This window comes from Leucopleurus acutus (genome assembly GCF_964270905.1).
Source record: "Leucopleurus acutus genome assembly, chromosome: 16".
NCBI classification, from domain to species: Eukaryota; Metazoa; Chordata; class Mammalia; order Artiodactyla; family Delphinidae; genus Leucopleurus; species Leucopleurus acutus.
In genome coordinates, this window is record NC_139158.1 from 1,029,284 (window position 1) to 1,052,182 (window position 22,899).

At 56.4% G+C, this 22,899-nt stretch overlaps 1 long non-coding RNA gene across 1 annotated transcript in view; it reads left to right on the plus strand.

The window, feature by feature from the left end:
• The window catches only part of LOC309973168, a 40,862-nt gene extending 22,942 nt beyond the window's left edge, over window positions 1-17,920 (plus strand). The window contains exon 4 of the long non-coding RNA XR_014326815.1: window positions 17,810-17,920. This is a non-coding gene — a long non-coding RNA (uncharacterized lncRNA). The remainder of the gene's footprint in view (window positions 1-17,809) is intronic.
• Window positions 17,921-22,899: the final 4,979 nt, after the last annotated feature.

Here is a 22,899-nt window from a genome sequence, read left to right on the forward strand (position 1 = left end):
CCTTTTTCTGACCAACCGGCCAAGAGTCCCATGACCTTCCTGCTTCTGGACACCGCACCTCCAGCCGAGGTGCGCTGCTGGCCCACCTGGTTGACATCCAGGGAGAAGCCACATGTGACCGGTTCTGTGCCAATTGCTGTGGGAGGTTGGGCAGGGGACGTGGCTGCAGGAGCGGTAGCTCTAGTCCAGGCACCGAGCTGACACTGATGCGGGCTGTCGTTTTAGGGTGAGCTCAGCTGTCACGTCTTCCCTGCCATCCCGCCCCATACCCATCTGGGCCCTGATGATTGGACCAGGGCCAGTCACCTGACTTAAGCTAGACCAATCACATCAGCAGTTGGGGTAGCAGGTCAGTCCCAGCAGGTGGCTGCGGGGCAGCTTTATTCCCACGGGGTCTGGGAAATCTGATGTCCATTTGCAGAGAAAGAAGAGAGATGGCGTGGGGGAAGCCATGCAGAGAGAGGAGTAAAACATGAAGCAAATGCAGAGAGGTGGGGGTGGGCGCACACCCCCAGAGCCCCCCTGTGACCCGCCCTCCCAGCCACGTAGACCCACAAGGTCCCACAGGGAGGGAGGGGGGTGCTGGGGGTCTGGCCCTGAGCCCTTCCTGGTGCCAGGATGCTCCAACGTCCTTGCGACCCACCTCAACCTTGCGGAAAGATCCAAGGCAACCCAAAGCCACCACCTCTCAGGGTCCCACCCTCCTTGCTGCCCAGGGTGACACAGGCCAACAGCCAATGAGGGGCCAACAGCCCATTGCCTGGGGCTCCTGGAGGCTGTGTCATCTTGTAACTTTTGTAATTTTTTCCCGCCACTCCTTGGGGATGTTTACTGGCTTCTGGACCTGTACCTGCCCAGGTGTGGAACCTGCCAGTTGGGGCCAGGGGAGGATTGTCCAGGCTGAGGCGGCACGATTCAATGCTTGGCCAAGAGTGGTTAAGACCAGCGTGGGCTCAGCCTTTCCTGGGCCCTGCTCTGGCGTGAGCGAGGGGCCTGTCCTCTCTGAGTCTTCAGTCTCTCCCCTGCAGAACGGGGACAGTTGTGTCTCCCACCTCACAGGCCTTCTGCAGCTGCGCTAGGAGCTCTAGGAGCCAGAGTAGGTAGACAGCCTGGCACAGAACCAGTCCCGTGGAAGGCAGGTCCCAATAGGAGGATGCCTTGCAAGATGGTGCACTCACGTGGCTGGCAGGGGGTGCTGGCAGAGGGCCAGAGGCCTTGGTTCCCCTCCACGTGGGCCTCCCCCCGGCCCCCACTGCACCACCCCTGTGTTCTGGCGGCAGGCTCATCGCCTGTTATGATACCAGCCTCAGACGTCAGACAGCATCTGTTATGAGCGGAATTGTGCCCCCTCCAAATTCGTGCGCCGGCGTCCTAACCCCTAGTAGCTCAGGATGCAATTGTGGTGGAGAACGGGGTCTTTAAAGAGAGAAGGTAAAATGAGGTCATGTGTGTGGGTCCTAATCCAGTCTGACAGGTGTCCTAGTAAGAAGGGGAGAGTAGGACACAGACACACACGGAGGGACGACCACGTGAGGACACGGCAGAAGACGGCTGTCCGCAAGCCAAGGAGAGAGGCCTCGGGAAGAACCACCCTGCCCACACCTGGATCTTCGGCCTCCAGAGCTGAGAGGAAATAAATGTCTGCTGTTTACGCCGCCGGGTCTGTGGTATTTGTTACAGCTGCCGCGCTGACCGAGAGCATCTCTCAGCTGCACTCTATCCATAGGGCGATCGGAGGCCTGCCCAGGCTGAAAGAGGGGCCACAGGTGACCCCACCCCTTCATGGGAAGGTTCTGGAAGAGCAGGTGGTCCAGGAATATCGATGGTGGGAAAGACCGTGTGCTACACTGACGCACACGGATTGCCCAGGAGCGGGACTCAGGCAGGTAGTGCGGAGGGGCAGGCAGCCGAGAGGAGGCCTGCTGCATCATAGACGCGGGCCGAGGGGGCGCGGGGCCGAGCGGGGCCTCCCCAAGCCGCCTAAGCTGCCGGCTGCGAGGGTGGTTGACAAGAGGCGGCTGGGCCCAGGGCCCAGCGTGTAACACCTGAGAGCACAGTCCCGCGGCCCCGGAGGCAGGAGGTGCAGCCGGAGAGCCGGCGCTTCCCATCCTCTGCGAGGCAGAGGACGGGGAGGTCCCTCCGAGGACTGCCCACCCCGGCCCGGCCCGGCCCCGCCCCGCCCCCAGGCACCGGCCCCGCCCAGGCTCTGCCGGCTCCGCCGTCTCCGCCCCCGCCACGCCCCCCCCCCCCCCCCCCCCGGCGCCGCGTCCCGGCTGTGGTATCTTTGCCACGCACTTCCGTCCCCCACGAAACCCCTCTAGGCCGCCCGCGGCAGCCTCAGGTTTTGTGCGCCGTGCTGGGTCACGTCTCAGTGGGTTTTATTCCTCTCATTATGTTGTTTAACAGGCTGTTACAGCCTCTCAGACAGCGTGGGGAGGTGTTGTCAAAGTGAGAGGCTGGAAGACAGTGACTTAGCCGAAGGAGGGGCTTCTGGGCTGCGATATCCCGGAGCAAAGCCGAGGCCCGGGGTGGGCGGGCGACAGGAAACAACTGCTGAGAGCCCCTCGGCGGGGTCTCCTCCAGGTCCCACCTGAGTGCACGTGGGCTCGGGCAGTGCCCAAGCCGAGCTCGGCTTCAGGACTGGAAAACCAAGACTTCTCCCCTCTTTTGTCTGTTTCCTCTTCTCCCGGGTCCCTTGGGTCACCTCATTCATTCATTCACTCACTCATCCATGCCAGGGCCCTTTGGTGCCAGAGGACACAGAAATGAATGAGCCAAAAAAATCCCAGTTTCCCGGCACCGACCAGACACAGCACAGACGTGTGCCCTAAAGCACCATTCTTGTTTCCTTTCTCTTATCTTCAAAATCGATTCATTTTCAAGCAGTCCAGCAGTTCAAATGGTTAAACACAGAATTACCCTACGACCCAGCAATTCCACTCCTTGCTATTTGCCCACAAGAAAGGGAAACACATGTTCACAGCAGCATATTCACAGCAGCCAAAAGGTGGAAAGAACCCCAATGTCCATCAGCCAATGAACAGATGATAAAATGTGGTCTGTTCACACAGAGGAATATTATTCAGCAAATAAAAAGGGACTGAGGTCCTGATACGTGCTTCAGCCTGGATGAATCTGAAAATGTGGTGCTCAGTGAAAAAAGCCCTCCACACAAGGCCCCAGAGTGTGAGATTCCATTTATGTGAAACGTGGTGAGCAGGGCTGGGAGGGGTGGGGGAATGGGGTGATGGCCGAGGAGTGCAGGAGTGCTTTCTGGGGTGATGAAAATGTTCTAAAATTGACTGTTGGTGGTGGGTGCACACCTCTGGGCAGGTACTAAAAACCTTCGAATTATGCGCTCCGAGTGGGTGATTAGTGCGTGAGTTATATCTCAGTAAAGCTGTTGGAAAATCACCATGCCTACCTTCACAGGGGTGTTAAGGATATTAATTATTCTCTGTAAAGTAGTTAAAATAGTGCCTGGCACGTGCTGAATGCTCAGTAAATGTTAGCTATTTAAAAATAGTAAATTCCTTTTAAGCACTTGAAACCCCGGGCGCTGGTGCCTTGCCTTGCCTCCTGCTGTCCATCAGAGACACTCTCCCCTTTGATTTCTTTGAATATCTGGATTTCATAACCGGCTCCTCTGCCCGTGTTTTTTTTTTTAATGAAGTTCTATTTTTTTAAAAAATTATTTATTTTATTTTTGTCTGCCTTGGGTCTTTGTTGCTGCCCGTGGGCTTTGTCTAGTTGCCGCGAGCGGGGGCTACTGTTCGCTGCGGTGCGCGGGCTTCTCATTGCGGTGGCTTTTCTTGTCGCGGAGCACGGGCTCTAGAGTGCAGTCTCAGCAGTTGTGGCGCACGCGCTTAGTTGCTCCGCGGCATGTGGGATCTTCCCGGACCAGGGCTCAAACCCGTGTCCCCTGCACTGGCAGGCGGATTCTTAACCACTGCTCCACCAGGGAAGCCCCTGTCTGTGGTTGTAGTATCGCCTTTGAGGGGCCCTGGCATGGCCTCCCCCCCACCTTCCCCACCGCTCCACAGGACCCAGACTCTCGGCTTACGTGGCCTTTTTGGGGGCGGCCCCCTCCCTGTCCTGCCCCACTCACTCGTCCCAGACCCCAGCGCCCCTCCTTCGAGGCCAGCAGCCTGCCGCACACGCGCTCACACGCTCGCAGCCCCCCATGCTTTGCTTGCTGCCCAAGAGGCGCCCTCGAGGCTGGCGCTGGGTTTGGCTCCCGGGACCCGGGCTGGGGGCCGCCTCCACGAAGCTCGTGGATTTCTGACGCAGAGGACAGGCTGGCAAAGCCATGCGTGAACTTTGGCAGATACCAGTAAATGGACAGAATGGCTGACAATTTACATGATATTAAAACCGAGCGGCTTTGTCTGAGTTAATTAGAAGGGTAAAATGAGATTTATTAAGGGCAAAGCCAGAGCAATCCAACAAGAGAAAGAGTCAGAAATAGAAAAGGCAGGAGTTTGGAACAGTGTTAAGAGCCGCGGAGAAGTGCTGGGAGGTGGTGTCTGATGAGAAACGCCGTGCTAATCATGGTAATGGCCCGGTCGCCCCCTCGCCCCGGGGAGCCCGGAGCAGCCCAGGGGCCTCAGCTGAGCCATCCTGCCCGGCTCTGCGAGGCAAGAGGGCAGCCTCTTGGTCTGCTCTGGCAGCTGGTGGCACTGGCCAGGGGCTGGGGCCTGTCCCAGAGCTCCAGTTCCCAGGAGAGACCAGAGGCCCAGCCAGATGAGCGGCCCTTGGAGCCCCCGCAGCATCTTTACATGTTCTGAGCGCCTACTGTGTGCCAGGCAGGGGCTGGAGCACTTTAAAATACATTTGCTGAGCGCTCACCGTGTGCCGTACTCGGGAAGTGCTGCAGTGACTGTGTAAGTCAGGTTTGTGGGTGAGTAGCCAGGCTCGGAGAAGGTCAGCAACTTGCCCGAGGTCACACAGCCAGGAAGTGGCAGAGCCAGGGCCCAGAGCTGCTGGATTCTGGATCCCACAGTTCTCCCGGCTGTTCAACAACGGTGTGGCATGCCTGCTATGCAGGGAACCGAGGGTGCAGGGCTGGCAGGGTTCCTGCCCCCAGGTGGTGTGGCCCAGAGGCCGAGAAGAATGAGCCAGCAGGTAGTGATGTGTCCTCTGCTGGGGTGAACCCAGGGGCTGCAGAGGCGCATGCAGGGTCCTTGAAACCCACCCTGTCCTGGGTGATCAAGAAGAATGGCCGGAGCTTTAGCCGAGCCCGGGGCGTGGGATATGGCGGAAGTGCTCCAAGCCGACGAAACAGCAGGTTCAGAGCCAGGTGTCCTTGGAGAGCTGCCAGTCACTCCTTCCCAACAGAGCCTCTGGCGTGAAGGGACAGGGGGCACAAGTGTGGCTGGGGGTGGGGGTGGGGAGAGATGTGGCTTGGAAGCCGTGCCAGGGAACACTGGGGACCCCTGCCCACTCACGCCCCTGTCTGAGGACGAGGGTGAGGAGAAGGGCCCCTGGGAGAAGAGAGGGGCCTGGCCTGAGTGGGCAGCAGGCCAGCTGAACCTCATGGGTTCTGAGCAGGGTCGCCAGGCAGCTCAGGTGGCCCCAGGCTGGAGTCTCCCTGACGGAGCTGGTCACCGTCCCCGGCTCCCAGGGTGCCTCGCAGCCCCATTCCGCAGGGCCTGGTCCCAGCACACCGACACAGCTCTGGGCTTCCTCACAGACCCCACGTGCGGGGCTGTCCCTGGACTCGGGCTGTGCTGGCTGGCCGTCCGGAGCTAGCCGTGCCTGTGTGCCCAGCCTGGACACCCCCAAAGGAGGGGACGCTCCTTTGTCTTTCCAAGGGGCTGGCCATGCGGTGAGTGTGGCCAGCCAACAAGCTGGGCGAAAGGCTGAACCAGCAACTTTATCTCCATTTGCATTTGAGGAAAGTGAGGCTCAGAGCAGGGGTGGGAGCTGTGCACTGAGAACTTACATCAGGGGAAGCCACGTGGGCCCGATGCTCTGGCTGGTTTTCCCCACACACTTAATGAGGTCCCCGTCAGACCAGCTGAGGCTGACCCAGGGAGGCAATGCTGGTGATGAGGGAGAGCAGAGACCTCCCAGCACCCCAGAATTTGACCAGCCTCCCAGGGTGGGGATCTACGCAGGGACAGGCCCCGGGGCCCCCTAGGAGCCTCAAACACAGCTGCCCCAGACCCAGCTGTCAGAGAGAAGACTGGGGAGGTTGGGGGGGGGTCTGCCGGGCCGCGGCTCCGGGGGTGCAGGGGTGGGGACCGGCCCCACTGCAGAGCTGCCTGAGGAGCTCTAATGATGGCTCATGTCAGAGCCGGCCCTGGCTCTCACCGCCCTGCGTCTCCAGTGGCACCACGCCAATTAAGGATGAGTTGAGTGTATCGTTAGTTCCCGAACCGTCAGGATTCCAATTAGGGGCGTCTTAGATCCACTTGAGCGGCTCTGCTCATCATCCAGGCTGGAGAAGGTGGGCTGGGCTGGGGGTACCTGCTGTATGCTGACAAGCTGTAATGGGCTTTGCCAGTCAGGGGGCTGGATTAAATTGGCACAGCGAGGCTGAATTCCTGGCTCCACCTGCATGCCGAGGGCCTTGGTCTCCTGACTGGCCGGTGCGAGTGTCCTCCTGGGGGTGATGGGCCAGACTGACTGGAGGTCCCCTGGAAGGCAGTTCCAAATGTCACATTCCCATCAGACCTGGCCCTGAGGGGCCATCTGGTCTACCCCTTCATTGCCAATGGGAGAAACGGAGGCCCCTCAGGGCCACAAGAGACCCCAGAGGTGGACCTGATCCAGACCCTCAAGCACCGTCCCAGCCAAGTGGCTATTTACTTAGGCCTCTTTTATGACAACAAGGCCACTCCTCCTCCCATCAGGGCTTGTTCCCTGTGTCCATTGGGGTTCTTTATCTGCAAAGGAGGTGACTCTGGCCACGTGCAGATCTGGAGGAAGAGCTTTCCAGGCAGAAGAAAGAGCAAGTGCAAAGGCCCTGGGGTGGATCAGAGACGTGGGTCAGAAATGTGGCCTGTGGGCTTCCCTGGTGGCGCGGTGGTTGAGAGTCCGCCTGCCGATGCAGGGGACACGGGTTCGTGCCCCGGTCTGGGAAGATCCCACATGCTGCGGAGCAACTAAGCCCGTGCGCCACAACTACTGAGCCTGTGCTCTAGAGCCCGCGAGCCACAACTACTGAGACCACGCGCTGCAACTACTGAAGCCCGCACCCCTAGAGCCTGTGCTCTGCAACAAGAGACGCCACTGCAATGAGAAGCCCGTGCACCGCAATGAAGAGTAGCCTCTGTTCTCTGCAACTAGAGAAAGCCTGTGCGCGGCAATGAAGACCCAACGCAGCCAAAAATAAATAAAACTATCAGTAATAAGATAATTAAATTGAAAGTCAGGTTTGAAAAAGAAAAACAAAGAAATGTGGCCCGTGTGGCCGCTGGAGCAGGAGGAACTGAGGGCAGGGAGGTAGAGAAAGGAAGCCCTATAGGCTGGGGTGGGGAGGGACGTGAGAAGCCACGGGGCGCTAAGCTGCGGAGGGGCGTGATCTGTGCTCTGAAGGCTGGAGCTGCCTCCTCACTGGGGAGTGGAAGGCGGGAGAACATGGAGATCCCGGTGTGGCCACTGGCTGGAGGGGGGACTGGGGCTCCTGGACTTGCTCTGGCCTTGGGGGCGCTGCTGGGAAGAGGGTATGATCAGAGGTTTTGGCCTGAGCCGCTGCCGAGGAGCAGAGAACGAGGCGCTCTGTTTGAACACATCCCGTTTGAGCAGGTCTAGGGACAGGGCAGTGGATCTCTGAAGGTCTGGGGAGAGGCGGGGGCTGGAGCTGAGAAGGGAGCAGGGCCGAGAGGTGAACCATCCACACGGAAGTGTCGCCTCCACCCAGGAGCATGAGATCCAGCCCAGCAGGTGGTGGGTGGTGGTGGAGTGGCCTGGTTTGGACCCAAGCTCAGTTCCTCCCCACCTGAGTGTGGCCTCATGGGGGTCCTGTGTCCTCCTGGGGCCTCAGTTTTCTCACCTGTGAAATGGGAGCACACCCCTCCTTTGCAGGCAACCTCTCTCTGGCCACCAGCCTGGTCCCCCTCTCGTGGGCGTGGCTGCCTAGATGGCCAGCTCCTTCTGACCACGGGTGGCTTCTGGGGCAGGTGCCAGAGACCCCCGCGCTTTGCAAGCTGCAATGCCCCAAGTGCTGGGCGTGTGGGTGCTGCCCCCCAACTGTCTCCTTCTCCCCTGTGCGGACATGCCCGGGGGAAGGGGCCCCAGGGCCCACGCTGGCATCTGGCCTCCCGGGTCACCGACCTGGGACCGCCTCTCATTTGCCTCGCTCTGGATGAGGACGCGTCCCACCTGAGCGTCCCTCGTGGCCTGTGACCTGGGACTACTTGCCTCAGGCCCCACCCGCCCCACACCTCGGGGGGCTGGGGTTGCTGCTGCTCTGCGACCTCCGGGTCAGGAGGGTCTCGACACAGCAGGGTGCTGCGCCGGCCCTGGGGAGGCCCAGGCACTACGTGTGATTTAAACCCAGCTCTGGTGTAGGCAGTCCGTGTCCTGAGGCGGGGGTGGGGCTGTGGCTCCCAGGTGAGAAGCCCTCTCCTTGCTGCAGTGGGACGAGGGGAAGAGGCCCTGCTCGGGACAGAGACACGGAAGGGGTTGGAGCGGAGCCGGGCCTGCGCTTGACCTGGGAATGGTCAAACCGCTCCTGGAATAATTAGGAGCTTTCTCCACTGGCTGAGGGCAGACAGTGACGCGATGAACACCTGTGAGCCCAGCACCCAGGCTGAGCAGACGTGACATTCTGACACGTGCCCTTTTCTCAGATCCTTTTTCAGCATGGCTCAGTGCCACAGTGTTTCTGTATGTTTACAACACACGCTTACATCCCAACAGCCTGCAGGATCAACGTTTAAACTTGACATAGATGGTACCTTGAGTCCCTGACATTCAGCATTGCTTTTCTGCTCAAATATGACCCTCCCGAGACTTACCCGAGTCGGTCTGCGTCTGGTTCGTCGATCGTCTGTTTACATTAACCGCGGGCCAGGGCTCCCGTGTGAACGCCATTCATTCATTTCCCGTGAAATACACACGGTGCTGTTCGCGGCGCTTCTTGATCACATGCCAGTCCCAACACACGCGGCCGAGGGGTTGAGGCGCGCGGCCAGGAGCTCAGCCGCCGGTCCCGGGCAGGTGTTGCAACTCCAGGAGGAGCGGCCGCACGGCTTTCCGAAATGCTGGCGCCTATCTGCTGTCCCGCCACTGGGAGAGTCCCCGGTGCTCCAGAGCCTCTCACCAGCACTCCGTTCTGCGGGCCTGAACTTTTGCCCAGCTGGTGGCTCTGAAGTGGCATCTCACTGAGGATTTAATCTGCGTTTCCCGGTGATGCCCGCGGCAGACAGCATGCGCCTCCCACTCAGGGGCAGGAAGGCCCCCGGGTGTTGCCCAAGGCCCCAGTGGAGGGTCCTCTGCCCCCGACACCCCCACCACCCGCAAAGCGAGCCCCATGCCCCAGGCATCACACCGGCACAGCCCTCTCGAACCCCAGAGCACCCACCCCTCCAAAGGCTCAACGCAGGTAATGGGGCCAGATCCCCGCTGCCCCTGAACCCCCCTCCATCCTCTCCCGTGACCCTTCTCTGTCCCCACCCCCCCCCCCCGTTATGGGCTGAACTGTGTCCCCCACCAACTTCATGTGTTGAAGCCCTACCCACAGCACCTCAGCGTGTGACTGTGTATGCACACGGGGCCTTTAAAGAGAATTAAGGTAAAATGAGGTCACATGGGTGGGTCCTAATCCAGTGTGTCTGGGGTCCTTATAAGAAAAGGAGGTTAGTACTCAGACGCACAGAGGGACGACCCCAGGAGGACACAGGGGGAAGACAGCCGTCTGCACGCCAAGGAGAGAGGCCTCAGGAGGAGCCAGCGCTGCTGACACTTTGATCTCATGTCCAGACTCCGGGACGGGGAGAAAATCAGGCTCTGTTGTTTAAGCCGCCCAGCCTGTGGTGCTCTGTTAGGGAAGCCCCAGGAAGCGGACACCCCCAGCCCAGGGCTCCAGGACTCCTGCCCGCCCAGCCTCCCCGGCAGCCCCTGGTTTCCTATCTGAGCTGCCAGCCCCACTGGGCACCGTGGTGTGAGGACTGGAGCTGGTGGCTGAGCCGGGGGTGGGGGGGGTACCAAGGTGGGGAAGGCGATTGGGAGGCAGTGTCACCAGGGGGTCCGAGTGTCCCCTCCCCGAGGGCTGGGGTAGCTGTCCTGCACGAGAGGGGGCCCCAGCTGGGAGCCCGGAGTCCCAGGCCTGGTCTTCTCTCTTGTAACTCTGTGTCCCTCAGCAGACTGGGTGACCCCCTCCAGCAGGTGGACGGTGAGGCTGGGGCTGAGGTCAAGGGCAGGGAGCCCTCCACTCCGACCCCACTTCACAGGTGGGGAGCCTGCAGGAGGCCAGGGTCTCAGCTAGCAGGGCGGCTGGGCCTCCTGACTCCAGGGCCTGTGCTTTGCCCCCCCTCCCCCCACCGGAGGCCTGACCCTCACACAAGGCTTCTGTGTGCAAAGGAGGCTCATCACAAGGTTTCGGGGTCCAAGGAAGCTTCTATCACAGAACACAGACATCCCAATGTTGCCCATCCCTCAAAAGTGTCCCATTTAACTGTTTAGCATCCCCAGCGCCCCTCCCCCAGGAATCCCCCATCTGCCACGTCGTCCCAGCATCCCAGCCGCCTCCACCTCAGTTGGCCTCCTTGCTCCCTCGAGGCCCACTCATCTCTCTCCCCTTCCACATTTCCCCTCCCCTAGGGCTTCCAGGAACTCAAACCGCCCTGTTTATCACAAGGGGATGGTGGCTATACTAATCAGAGGGAAAAGAGGGATCAAGCAATAAGGGGACCTGGGAAATCAGCCCCTAGACCGAAATCACCAGGTGAGACCCCACCTCACATCACTATGAAATGCGACCCCGATGGTTAGAGACCTAAGTGTGCAGGGAGAAATTTTTACCATCTCTGGGCGGAGAAAGACTTCTTAAACAAACAAAAAATGAAGCGAAATATTGATAAATCCAACCAGAGCAAAATTAGAAAACTTGGTGTGACAAAGCACAACGTAAACACAGCAATAAGACCACCCGACACAGAGGAGATATTTACAATACGCATAACCAACGAGGGATTAGCACCCAGGCTACACAGAAGACTCCTAAAACAATCAGGGAGCCAGCCGTCCCAGCAAAGCAGAGAGAGCCCTGGAGGCCATGTGACCACAGGGACCAAGGTGACTTGTGGGGTTTTGAAGGACATGGGCCACACCCAAGGGCCATGGGGCAATGCCCCTGGGCAGGCGGTGGTGAGAGCGGGCCCTCTCCACACACACAGAAGCACTCAGACCCACGTCTGCGGGGAGAAGGTAGGGGAGCTCAGACGGACAGCTGGCTGAGTTCCCGCCTTGTGGGGAGCAGTGCCTCAAGGCCGACCTTCAGCTGAGTCACAGAGACTCATAAATCGTCCTTTCCTTGCGCACCTCAGCCTGGGGGCCAGTGTCTGTGTTTTATTGCTTCTCTTGGGAGCCACGTATTTTCCCCAGAGCCTGGGATTAAGTCACCAACAAAGACCAGGGACCCCAGGCGGGCTGGAAGGGGAGGGGTCCCGGATGCCCATGGTCTCCCCGCCTGCTCTCTACCAGGCCTGTAATTGGATCTGGAGCCTGAGAGCTTTGGCCTGGGGATGGGGGCGGATAATGGGATCCCAGGTCTCACGCTCTGGGCTAAGCCTTGGGTGGGGAGAGTCCGGGGGCCACAGAGCACAGAAGGCCCACCGTGTGGCCCGCACCCCGGTCCCACCGGCCCCCTCCAGGCTCCGAGCCCCTCCAGCTCCATGTGAGCCCTGGGTGGGCCTGCCTGCCCGTCGTCACGGGAGATTGGGTGTGAGGTGGGCCTGGCTGCCTTCGAAGGCCAAGGCCGCTGAGCCCCTGGCGTTAGGCCTCTCCTCCATCACCAGGTGACACACGGGGCTGAGGGCTGACTGTCGGTTTCTCCGTGGGGTCTGGGCTTCCTCACAGTGCGGGGGCCGGGCAAGCATCCGGAGACAGTGCCCGGCACAAGCGGTGTCCTCTCTGTGACCTAGCCCAGAACATACAGACTGCTTCTCTGCACCGTCCTGGCTGGTGGAGACATGGGTCCCCACCCAGATTCAAGAGGAGGGAGCACAGTTCAAAGGGGAGTAGAGTCCTGACCACCACCAGGGACCAGGAATATAGCCGTGGCCAGTTTTAGAAACTACAGCCAAGCACATCTTTGAATCCATGGTGCTCAGTGAGACCTTGGCGCATGGATAGCCGCCCGCGATCTGCGGCCCCAGTGGACAGGAGCCCGCGGGGCAGAGCTCCTTCTTCCTGTGGCCTGCCAGGTGTCTGAGCTGTTGTGCCCACCTTTAGAGAGCCCTCATTCCTTTCCCACCTCTCGGGCTCTCTGGATACTAGGTCCCTCTTGAAGTCCCTTTGCAGTCGGGCCCCCCTCCTCCCCAACCTCCAGTCCCTGCAATCACGGATCTGTTTTCTGTACTAATAGCTTGGATTTTTCTAGAACATTCTATAAATATAGTCATATAGCATGTAGCCTTATGTGTCTTTTTAGGACTTTAAGCAAATCCGGAATAGGACTTGCCTATTTTGGACATTTCATATCAACGGAATCACACGATATGTGGCCTTTTGTGTCCAGTTTCTTTCATTCAGCATCATGTTTTCAAGGTTCCTCTAGGTTGTAGCAGGTGTCGGCCCTTCATTCCTTTTTTTGTGGCAGAAAAATATTCCGTCATACGAATAGACCACATTCTATTTATCTGTCCGTTCATCAGTTGACGGCCATTTGAGTTATTTCCACCTTCTGTCTAGTGTGAATAATGCTGCTATGAACGTTTATGTACACGTTTTTGTTTAAACAACTCTTTTCTGTTCTTTTGGGGTCTGTACCTAGGCCTGTAATTGCTGGGCGACATGGTAACTCTGTGTTGGACATTCTGGAACTGCCGAAGTGTTTTCCACAGCGACTGCACCATTTTACACCCCACCAGCTTGCACGAGGTTCCAGTTCTCTCCACCCTTCCAACACCTACTCTTTTCTTTTCTTTGTTATTATTGTGGTCAAACCAGTAGGCGGGAAGCGGCGCCTCACTGTGGTTTTGACTTACGTTTCCCTACCTAATGATGTTGAGCATCTTTTCATGTCTTGTTGACCATTTGTGTCTCTTCTTTGGAGAAATGAATGTCTGTTGAGATCCTTTGCTCATTTTAAAAATTGGGCTGTCTTTTTATTCTTGAGCTGTATGAGTTCTTTATACGTTCTGGGTACTAGACCCCTACCAGATATGTTTTGCAAATATTTTCTCCCATTCTGTCGTTTCACTTTCTTGGTGGGGTCCTTTGATGCACAAAAGTTTTAAAGTATGATGAAGTCCAATTTATCTATGTTTTCTTTTGCTGCTTGTGTTTTTGGTGTCATATCGAAGAAACCATTGCTAAATCCAAGGTCATAAAGATTTGCCTCTGTTTTCTTCCAAGAATTTTACAGTTTTAGCTGTCATGTTCATGTTTTTAAGTTTATTTTGAGGTGTGAGGTGTGGGGTCCAGCTTCATTTTTTTCGTGTGTGGCTCTCCAGTTGCCCCAGAACCATCCGTTGAAGAAACTATTTACCCCCATTGAATAGTGGTGGCCTGCGTGTTGGAGATCAGTTGGCCACAGATGTATGAGTTTTTTCTGGACTCTCACTGATCGTTATGTCTATCCTTACGTCAGTACCACGTTGTTTGATTATTGTAGCTTTGTAGTAACTCTTGAAATCAGAAGGTGCGAGTTGAATCCTCCACCTTTGTCCTTCTTTTTCAAGATTATTTTGGTTATTTGGGACCCCCTTGCAATTCCATATGAACTTTAGAACTAGCTTGTCCATTTCTGCAAAAAAGGTCTTGGAATTTTTATAGGAATTGCACTGAATCTGTAGATCAATTTGTCATTTTAACATTATTAAGTCTTCCAGTCCGTGAACATGGGATGTGTTTCCATTTATTTAGGTGTTTTATAGATTTCTATGTTTTATAGATTTCCTTATATCAGTTTGTACCTCCTACCTTGGCTTACTTAATTTATTATTAAGTGTCTGATTCTTATTATTAAGTATTTGATGCTATTGTTAATGGAATTGTTTTCTTAATTTCCTTTTCAGATTGCTCATTGTTAATGTATAGAAATACCACTGACTTTTGTGTGTCGATCTTACATTCTGCAACTTTGCTGAATTTGTTTATTAGCTCTGTTTCTTTTGTGTGTGTAGATTCTTTAGGATTTTCTATATATAAGGTTGTGTCATCTCTTAACAGAGGTAGTTTTACTTTGCATTTTTTTTTTTTGAGATTTATTGGTGATGTCGTGTGTATCAATAGTTTATTCCTTTTTATTGTTGAATAGCATTCCATTGAATGGATGTGCCACAATTTGTTTATTCACCTGTTAATAGACATTTGGGTTGTTGCCAGTTTAGGCTACTGCAGATTGGGCTGCTATGAAGATCATTGTGCAATTCTTTGTATGGACACATCTTTTTATTTCTCTTGGGTAAATACCTAGGAGTGAAATGTTTTGGTCATGTGGCAGGTATGTATTTAACGTCCACCTTTTAAGAATCTGCCAAACTATTTTCCAAAGTGGTTGTACAGCTTTGTATTCACATCAGCAGTGTATGAGAGTTCCAGTTCCTCTAAATCTTCACCAACGCTTGATATGATTGGTCTTTTTAATTTTTGTCATTCTAATAGGTGCTGAGAGGTATCTCGTTGTGATTTTAATTTGTATTTCCCAAATGATTATTAGCTTTGAGCATCTTTTCAGGTATTTATTTGCCATTTGCATATTTGCTTTGGTGAAGTATCTGTTCATATCTTTTGCCCATTTTAAAATTGACTTTTTGGTTTATTATTGTTGAATTTTGAGAATTCTTTACACATTCTGTATATAAATTCTTTGTTAGGTATACAATTTGCAAATATTTTCCCCCGTTCTGTGAGTTGTCCTTTCATTCTCTTTACAGTTACCTTTAAAGAACAGGAATTTTTCCTTTTTTTGCGGTACGCGGGCCTCTCACTGTTGTGGCCTCTCCCGTTGCGGAGCACAGGCTCTGGACGCGCAGGCTCAGCGGCCATGGCTCACGGGTCCAACCGCTCCGCGGCACGTGGGATCCTCCCGGACCGGGGCACGAACCCGTGTCCCCTGCATCGGCAGGCGGACTCTCAACCACTGTGCCACCAGGGAAGCCCAGGAATTTTTACTTTTGACGATGCCCAGTTTATTAATTTTTATTTTTTGGATCACGCCTTTGATATCATATCTAAACAATCCTCACTTAAGCAAAGGTCACAAAGATTTTCTCCTATGTTGTATTCTATAAGTTTTATAATTCTAGGTTTTACATTTGGGTCTATGATCCTTTTTTTTTTTTTTTTTTTTTTTTTTTGCGGTACACGGGCCTCTCACTGTTGTGGCCTCTCCCGTTGCGGAGCACAGGCTCCGGACGCGCAGGCTCAGCGGCCATGGCTCACGGGCCCAGCTGCTCCGCAGCATGTGAGATCTTCCTGGACCGGGGCACGAACCCGTGTCCCCTGCATCGGCAGGCGGACTCTCAACCACTGCGCCACCAGGGAAGCCCTATGATCCATTTTGAATTACATTTTGTACGTAGTGTGAGATATGGATCAAAATTTTTTGTTTGTTTTTTTTAACATATGGATATCCAAATGTTCCAATATCGTTGGGTGAAATGATTGTCTTTTCCTCCACTAAGTTGCCTTTGTCCCTTTGTCAAAAATTAGCTGTGTATGTATGTGTGCATCTATTTCTGGACTCTATTCCATGCCTATTTGTCTGTAGTATACCAATACCTCACTGTCTTGATCACTATAGTTTTATAATCTGTCTTGAAATCAGGTAGTTAGTGCTCCACCTTTGTTCTTTTTCAATCACTTTGCCTCATCTAGGTCTTTTGCATTCCCTGTGAATTTTACAAATCGCTTGTCAATTTCTCAAGACATACAAAACCAGACCTGGTACAGCCTTCGCACTGATCTCTGAGAGTTGGCCGTTGTTATGGTTTATATTGTTTCCTCTCCTGCAGGCTGAACTTTCCAGGAACTTCCCCTGCTTTTCCCTGATGTGGTCTGTCCATCACTGTGTCCACTCTCTGAACTAACATACTCACGTTTGTTGTCCCCCAGATAGACACCGGGCCCCTTGCATTACCCACTGAGTTTCTTGCGGTGAGGGGATCATCACTTATTCTCCACCATCTATGAAGAGCCCATCGGAGCTGGGTATATGGAAGAGTTTTTCCTAAGGCTTTGATCATATTTCCAGACAAGTTCATTACTTTATGGACTAAAATTAGGATGCTAGTGGGAGGCCTAATGCTGTGAGTTCCCATCCACCCAGGCATTGTTCACGTATTTACCCATCCATATTCCCATCCGTCGGACCATCCATTTTTCACCCATTCATCCATCCATATTCCCATCTATCCATGCATCCATCTATCCATGCATCCACCCACCCATTCTTCATCTATTCACCTGTCCATACTCCCATCTATCCATCCATCCACCCCACCCATCCTTCATCCATTTACCTATTCACCCAACTATTCATCATTTACTCATACATCCTTCACCTATTCACCCACCCATCCACCCACCCATCCTTCACCCACATCCTTCCCTCTTCTACCCACCTTCACGTTCCCCTACCCGTCCCTTCCTGATCACCAACCATGCTGGACACTGGGGTTTAGAAATACCTTCCAGGACCTAAGTTTCTCTGTCTTTTTTTTTTTTGCGGTACGCGGGCCTCTCACTGCTGTGGCCTCTCCCGTTGCGGAGCACAGGCTCCGGACGCGCAGGCTCAGCGGCCATGGCTCACAGGCCCAGCCGCTCCGCGGCACGTGGGATCTTCCCGGACCGGGGCACAAACCCGCGTCTCCTGCATCGGCAGGTGGACTCTCAACCACTGCGCCACCCGGGAAGCCCCTAAGTTTCTCTGTCTTTAAACGAGCAGGTTGAGTGAAGTGATTTCCCAGGGCCCTTCATACTCTGGTTTTCTTTGACTTCCATACAAGGACAGTCAAAATCTGAAGCTGACGGGGTTACACGCCTTCCCCAAGAAGGATGAGGGGCTGGGCCAAGTCTGAGGGGGGTTTTCATGCCACTGACTCTGGGACAGACACAGATCGCCATTTGCACCTATTTGTGCCAAGATCCCAGGAGCTCAGGTCCCCATCACAGGGCAATGCAGTGGGGGCCCCAGACATGTCCCCTCTTGGTGCAGGTGGCATTAACTGGGCATCCAGGGGTGCCCCTCACTGTCTGTGTCCAGTGGGAGCCTCCAGATACCCCTCGGAGGCAGTGGCTAAGCACAGAGGACAGAGAGGCCCAAGGGGCAGGGCAGGGGCCTGGGGAAGCCTCAGGTTTGCTCTTCCCTCTGAGCTGACGTCAGCAGTGAACTAAAGCCCTGCTCTGGCTGCCACCGCACCCCCCACCTCACCTGTGCACACCCAGGGCTGTTTGCACCGACACATGTGTCCCTGGCTAGACTGAGAATGTGGCGTGCAGGGCTGGCAGGGCTAACGTCCCAGGGGGTGGCCTCCGGGCTGGGGGCCTGGGGGAGGCAGCGGACCCCGATCCCTCCACCGCGGCTCCGCCGCCACGGGGTCCTGGGGCTCGCCCTGACACCCTGGCAGCCTGGGCCCACTGGTGACAACATGCAGTCTGTAGTTAATAACGGAGGTTTTTGTCTCTTCCACAGTTTTCTTGTTGTTCTGTGGCCTCTGCCCACTGAATCGGGGCCCCGGCTGCCTCAGGGGGGAAGCAGACACAGCGAAGAACAAAGAAATCAATTGACTTTCTGGATGAATTTTTAAAACTCTCAGCAGAGGTAAGATTCTGGAAGCGCAGAGGATTTCTTCTGCAAGGGCAAGGCTTTTTGAGAAAGAAAGCGTTTCTGAGTGAGAACAGAGACTTTATTGCATAAGCCATGGACGGGGGAAACCGTGTGAGGGCTTTTCCTGCTGAAAGGGGCAATAATTGGACCGGGGGAAGGCAGAGAAGGGGGTCCTGAGACCCCCTTCCAGCCCCTGCCTGGGCGAAACCACCTGGAGGCAGCTGCGGGGCAACCTGGGTGAGTGTGGGCTTCTCAGCGCCATCTTCATGGGGAAGCCCCGCCCGGCACCGTCACGGTGGCCCCGCGGGCAGCTCCCAACCGCTGCTCCTGCAGAGATACTTTATCATTGTTATTATCATTATTTTTGGTTCACAGAGCAAATGGTTTGTGTATTCGACATCTCTTGCTACATAACAAGTCTCCCCCAAGTTTAGTGAAGTAGAACGATGCGTATTATCGCCCATAATTTCCGCGGTGAGGCATCTGGGCGTCGCTTAGCTGGGTGGCTCCAGCTCAGGGGCTCTCACGGGCTGCATCTGAAGGCTTGACTGAGGCCGCAGGCTCCCTGTCCCGGGGGCTCAGGGTCCGTAGTGGCCGGGGCCTCGGTTCCTCCCACTTGGCCCCTGCTCAGGCCGAGTGTCCTCACGGTACGGCGGCTGGCCTCCCAGAGCCAGTGACCCAAGATGGCAGGGAGGGGAGGTGCAACGCTTCACGGCCCTGGGAATCGGCCCATTCAGCACGGGAAGAGCCGGGCGCAAGGGCGCGGATGGCGGGAGGGGCGTGTCCTCAGAGGCTGCCAGCGCGCGAAGCGCTTCCCGGATTCCAGAGCGCTCTGCACCCACAGCAGACACGTGCACACGTTAGCTCGTAGGCCCCTCCCTGAGATAGTCCCATTTCTCCTACGAAGGGACTGAGGTGGGGGCTTTGTGAGTTGCTCTGGTCCTTGTTGTGCCCCAAGCTGGGCCTCCAGGGTTTATGGGGCCCAGGAAGGCCTCCTGGAGGAGAAGTCCAACCCAGCCCCAAGAGCAAGCCCAGAGCTAAGAAGGACGGGTCAGTTGTGGGTCAGCGAGGGGCAGAGCACCTGAGAACTCCGCCGGAGTCATACAGAGGGCCTGGGATACCCGGCTGAGACGTCAGCCAGCAGAAACCGTGTCCCCATATGTCCCCTCCTCTGCGTCCCCAGCGCCCAGCCCAGGGCCTGGCGCCCGGACAGTCTGGAATTCGGGGCCATCCCAGGTTTTGGAGTGGTGGCAGGGGGGCTGCTATGTCGCCAGCTCCTGTGGGAGAGGCCTGGAGGCCGGGAGGCCCAGTGGAGACGGAGAAGCCCCCTCGCCTGGCAGGCAATGCTGGGGCTGGCCCTACCTCACTGTGGCCCCCTGTATGATTCGGGGGCCCCCTCCCTTCTTGGGCCACCCGTGAACCAGGGTAGATGCCTTCTGAGGGTATGACCAGCCTAGGGGACCCATGCCCCAGTGTGACCTTGGGGCCGAGGCACAGAGCCTGTGCTGAGTGCCCCCCAGGTCCCCAGCTGGCCCCCAGATGTGCCCAACTCCTTGTTTCTGGGCCAGACTTCTCTCCCAAGGCCACCTCCTGCTGCTTCACGGGCTCTGACAGTCTCTGCTTCCCAGCCTTCCTGGGACCCCCCAGCCCTGCAGCCACGGGGCACACACTCACTCTCTGGGCCTCAGGACCTCCCCTGGGGCCAGACCCCTGGCTGCAAGGCTGGCGCCACCACTCAGCAGTAGGGGTGCATCGCTGGGCAGTGCTGTGGCCTCCCACCCGCTCGGTGACCAGTGGGGGCCGGACAGTAATCTGGGTAAGATTCTGAGGCCACAGAGCTGAGCAGGGAGCGGGGTCACCCCAGGCGAGTCCTTTTCTTCCCCTCACCACACTCCTGCCCAGACTCACAGAGGAAAGGCAAGATGCCTTAGCCCTTCATGTCTCACTTTTCCCATCTTTAAAGTGGGCACCACAGTGTCTTTTGAAGGGCAAACACGTTAAATATTCATCAAGCCCACTTTATTTTACAGTCTGTGCTTTTCGTGTCACATTTGAGAAGTGTTTGCCAAACCCAAGGTCCCTAAGTTTTTTTCTCCCACGAAAAGGCGCACTGCAGACTAGAAGAAAATATTTGCAAAACATGTATCTGATGAAGGACTTGCATTCAGAATATATAAAGACCTTTCCTAGCTCAGTGATAAGAAGACTCCGAGCCCAGTGTTTGAAATGGGCCGAGTATTTAAACAGACACTTCAGTAAAGAAGACGCGGCACATCAGCACATTGAAAGGATGCTCAGTATCGTTAGTCACTAGGAAAAGGCAAATGAGGACCGCAGCGCGGCGGCGCCTCACGCCTCCTGGAAAGGCTAGAATGAGCGAAGACCGACCACAGCGGTGTCGGCAAGGGTGTGGTCAGCTGGGACGCTCCCACTGACGGTGGGTGGGAAGCGGGGCAGCCACTTTGGGGAGTGAAACACCTGCCCTCGACCCAGACCCAGCTGCTCCGCTCCTAGGTTCTCACCCAAGAGAGACGCACGCATATGTCCCACAAAAATGGTGCACGGATGTTCCCAGCAGCTCCCTGTAACCAGGCAGATCGAGCACCCCCTCCCTGGGTTGTTGGCAGGATTCCTGTTGCTGGTGAATGCTGTTACTTGGGCCAGCACGTGGCAAGCACTGAACGATTATATCTCCCTGTGTCGTCTTCATCTCGTCCAACTCTGTCAGGGCGCACATGTGGAAACTGAGGCCGGGAGTGGGGTGGGGTGTTGACTGGGATTGGCCAGTGGGTCAGTGGCAACGCCGGACCCAGCAGCCAGGCCTCTTACTGTGGCCAGTGGGTGCCCAGTTCCCTCTTCTTCCTTCGTCTTTGTGGGGTTGCTGAACCTTCACGGGAACAGGGGAACGGGGGTGTCTCCGAACTTCCTCTTGGCTGGATTGAAGCAGCGTTACCTGGGCAGACAGAGCAAATACCCTTCCCTGAACCGCCCAGCTAATAAGCTCCTCATTAAAACCTAGTGAGGAGATCCCTTGCTGATTTGGGCTAAATTAATCCAGAAAGAGCACCATCTGCTGCTGAGGCGGGCTCTTCTGGGCAGCCTGGACAGCAGCAGAGAAGAGAGAGGGCAGAGCGAGGTGGAGCTCTGAGCCTCCGCACTGAAAACTGGAGCCTTCAGTTCCAGGATGCGGACCAGAAGGGAAAGGAGGCAGAGGCAGCCCTGGCCTCATCTCCTCCCGGAAGCCGCTTACGCCTGGAGCCGGGGGTGGGAGTGGGGGCAGGGCCGGGGAGCTGGGGCACAGCTTGGACCACTGCAGCCCAGCCCCACCCTGCTCCCCCTGTTCTGATGGTACTATTGCTGCACCACAACGTGCCCCAAGCTCAGTGGCCTGAAACAACAGCGGTTTATTCTGCTCCCAAATCTGCACCGTGGGCGGGGCTGGGCGTGGACTGGACGCTGGTCTCTGCTGCCCGAGGCACTGGGTGGGGCATCCGGCCCGGGTGAAGGGACCTCATTCCAGATGGTGAGCTCCAGTGGGGGCAGTCTGTGGGCAGAAGAGGGTGTCTGTGTCCCCAAGACAGAGCCAGGTGGCAGTGGTGTCGCCGTTTGCGGCCAGCGTCAGGAGTCACAGAGCATCACTTCACGCTGCGTCCTGGGGACCACCGCAAACGCAGGGCTGGAACAGACTCCACCTCTCGGCCCGGGAGTGGAGGGTTCTGGAAGGGCGTGTGGGACATGAAAGTGGTGAGGCGACCATTTTTAGAGCTGCACCTGCATGGACCCCACACTCTGCAGGCAGAAAGGACCCTGATTCACCCAGCCCAGAGCCCCCCAAGAACGCCAGCCCTGCCGGACGCTCTGCCCCATGGCCCCTGAGGGCAAAAGCCAAACCCTGCGTTAGCTTTCCAGACCTGCAAAGGCCGTGAGCTTGTTAACTAGGAGGGTCTGAGGATGGAGGGGGAGGGGCGGCAGCCGAGGGGGCACGGCCTGGTGGGGGAGGGCTCTGTTCACCTGCATCAGAGGCTGCAGTACTTTCCTGATGAATGGAAAGCCTTTCTCTTTCATTTTTATTTATTTATTTTTGGGCTGCGTTGGGTCTTCGTTGCAGTGCGCGGGCTTCTCACTGCGGTGGCTTCTCTTGTTGCAGAGCATGGGCTGTAGGTGCATGGGCTTCAGTAGTTGTGGCTTGCGGGCTCAGTACTTTTGGCACACGGCCTTGGCTCGCGGGCTCTAGAGCGCAGGCTCAGTAGTTGTGGCGCACGGGCTTAGTTGCTCCGTGGCACGTGGGATCTTCCTGGACCAGGGCTCAAACCTGTGTCCCCTGCATTGGCAGGCGGATTCCTAACCACTGCGCCACCAGGGAAGCCCGAAAACCTTTCTCTTTAATGTTTCATTTTCTTCTTCCATTAACAGACCCCCCTCCCCCACCCCCACCCCCATTCACCTGGTCCCTGAGCTATAGGAGGTCTGAGCTGGGCAATACCGGGAAACAGAATTACACACTGTCCGCAAGCAATTGTGCTCCAAGTTCAGAGTCACCAGAGTCACCATGGTGTCCCCATGTCTGCCCTGGGACTTCTCCAAAACCTCAGGGGTCCTCCGGGACCCTGCCTGTCCCCGTGAGATTTTGCTGAGGCTCGGGGTGGGAAGCGGGCTCTCCCACCGCACACACCTGGCAGCCGTGCAGCTGGGCCTCGGCCACACCCCTCTCACCTGTGGTCAGCAGTTTGCCTTGTCTTGCCAGCCACAGACAGACAGGACCTGGCGTGGGCCTTAAGCCACCAGCAGGGGCCTCCTTGACCACTGGGGGTGTGCACAGCTTGGCAAAGAGTGCGCTGTGCAGGGGTGAAGACCGGCTGCAGTCCCGGGCACCCAGGGAGAGCAGGGCGGGCCGGGCCTGGGGCAGCAGATGGCCAAGACCCCACGTTAGCCTCCACCCAGAGCTCGTCCCCAGG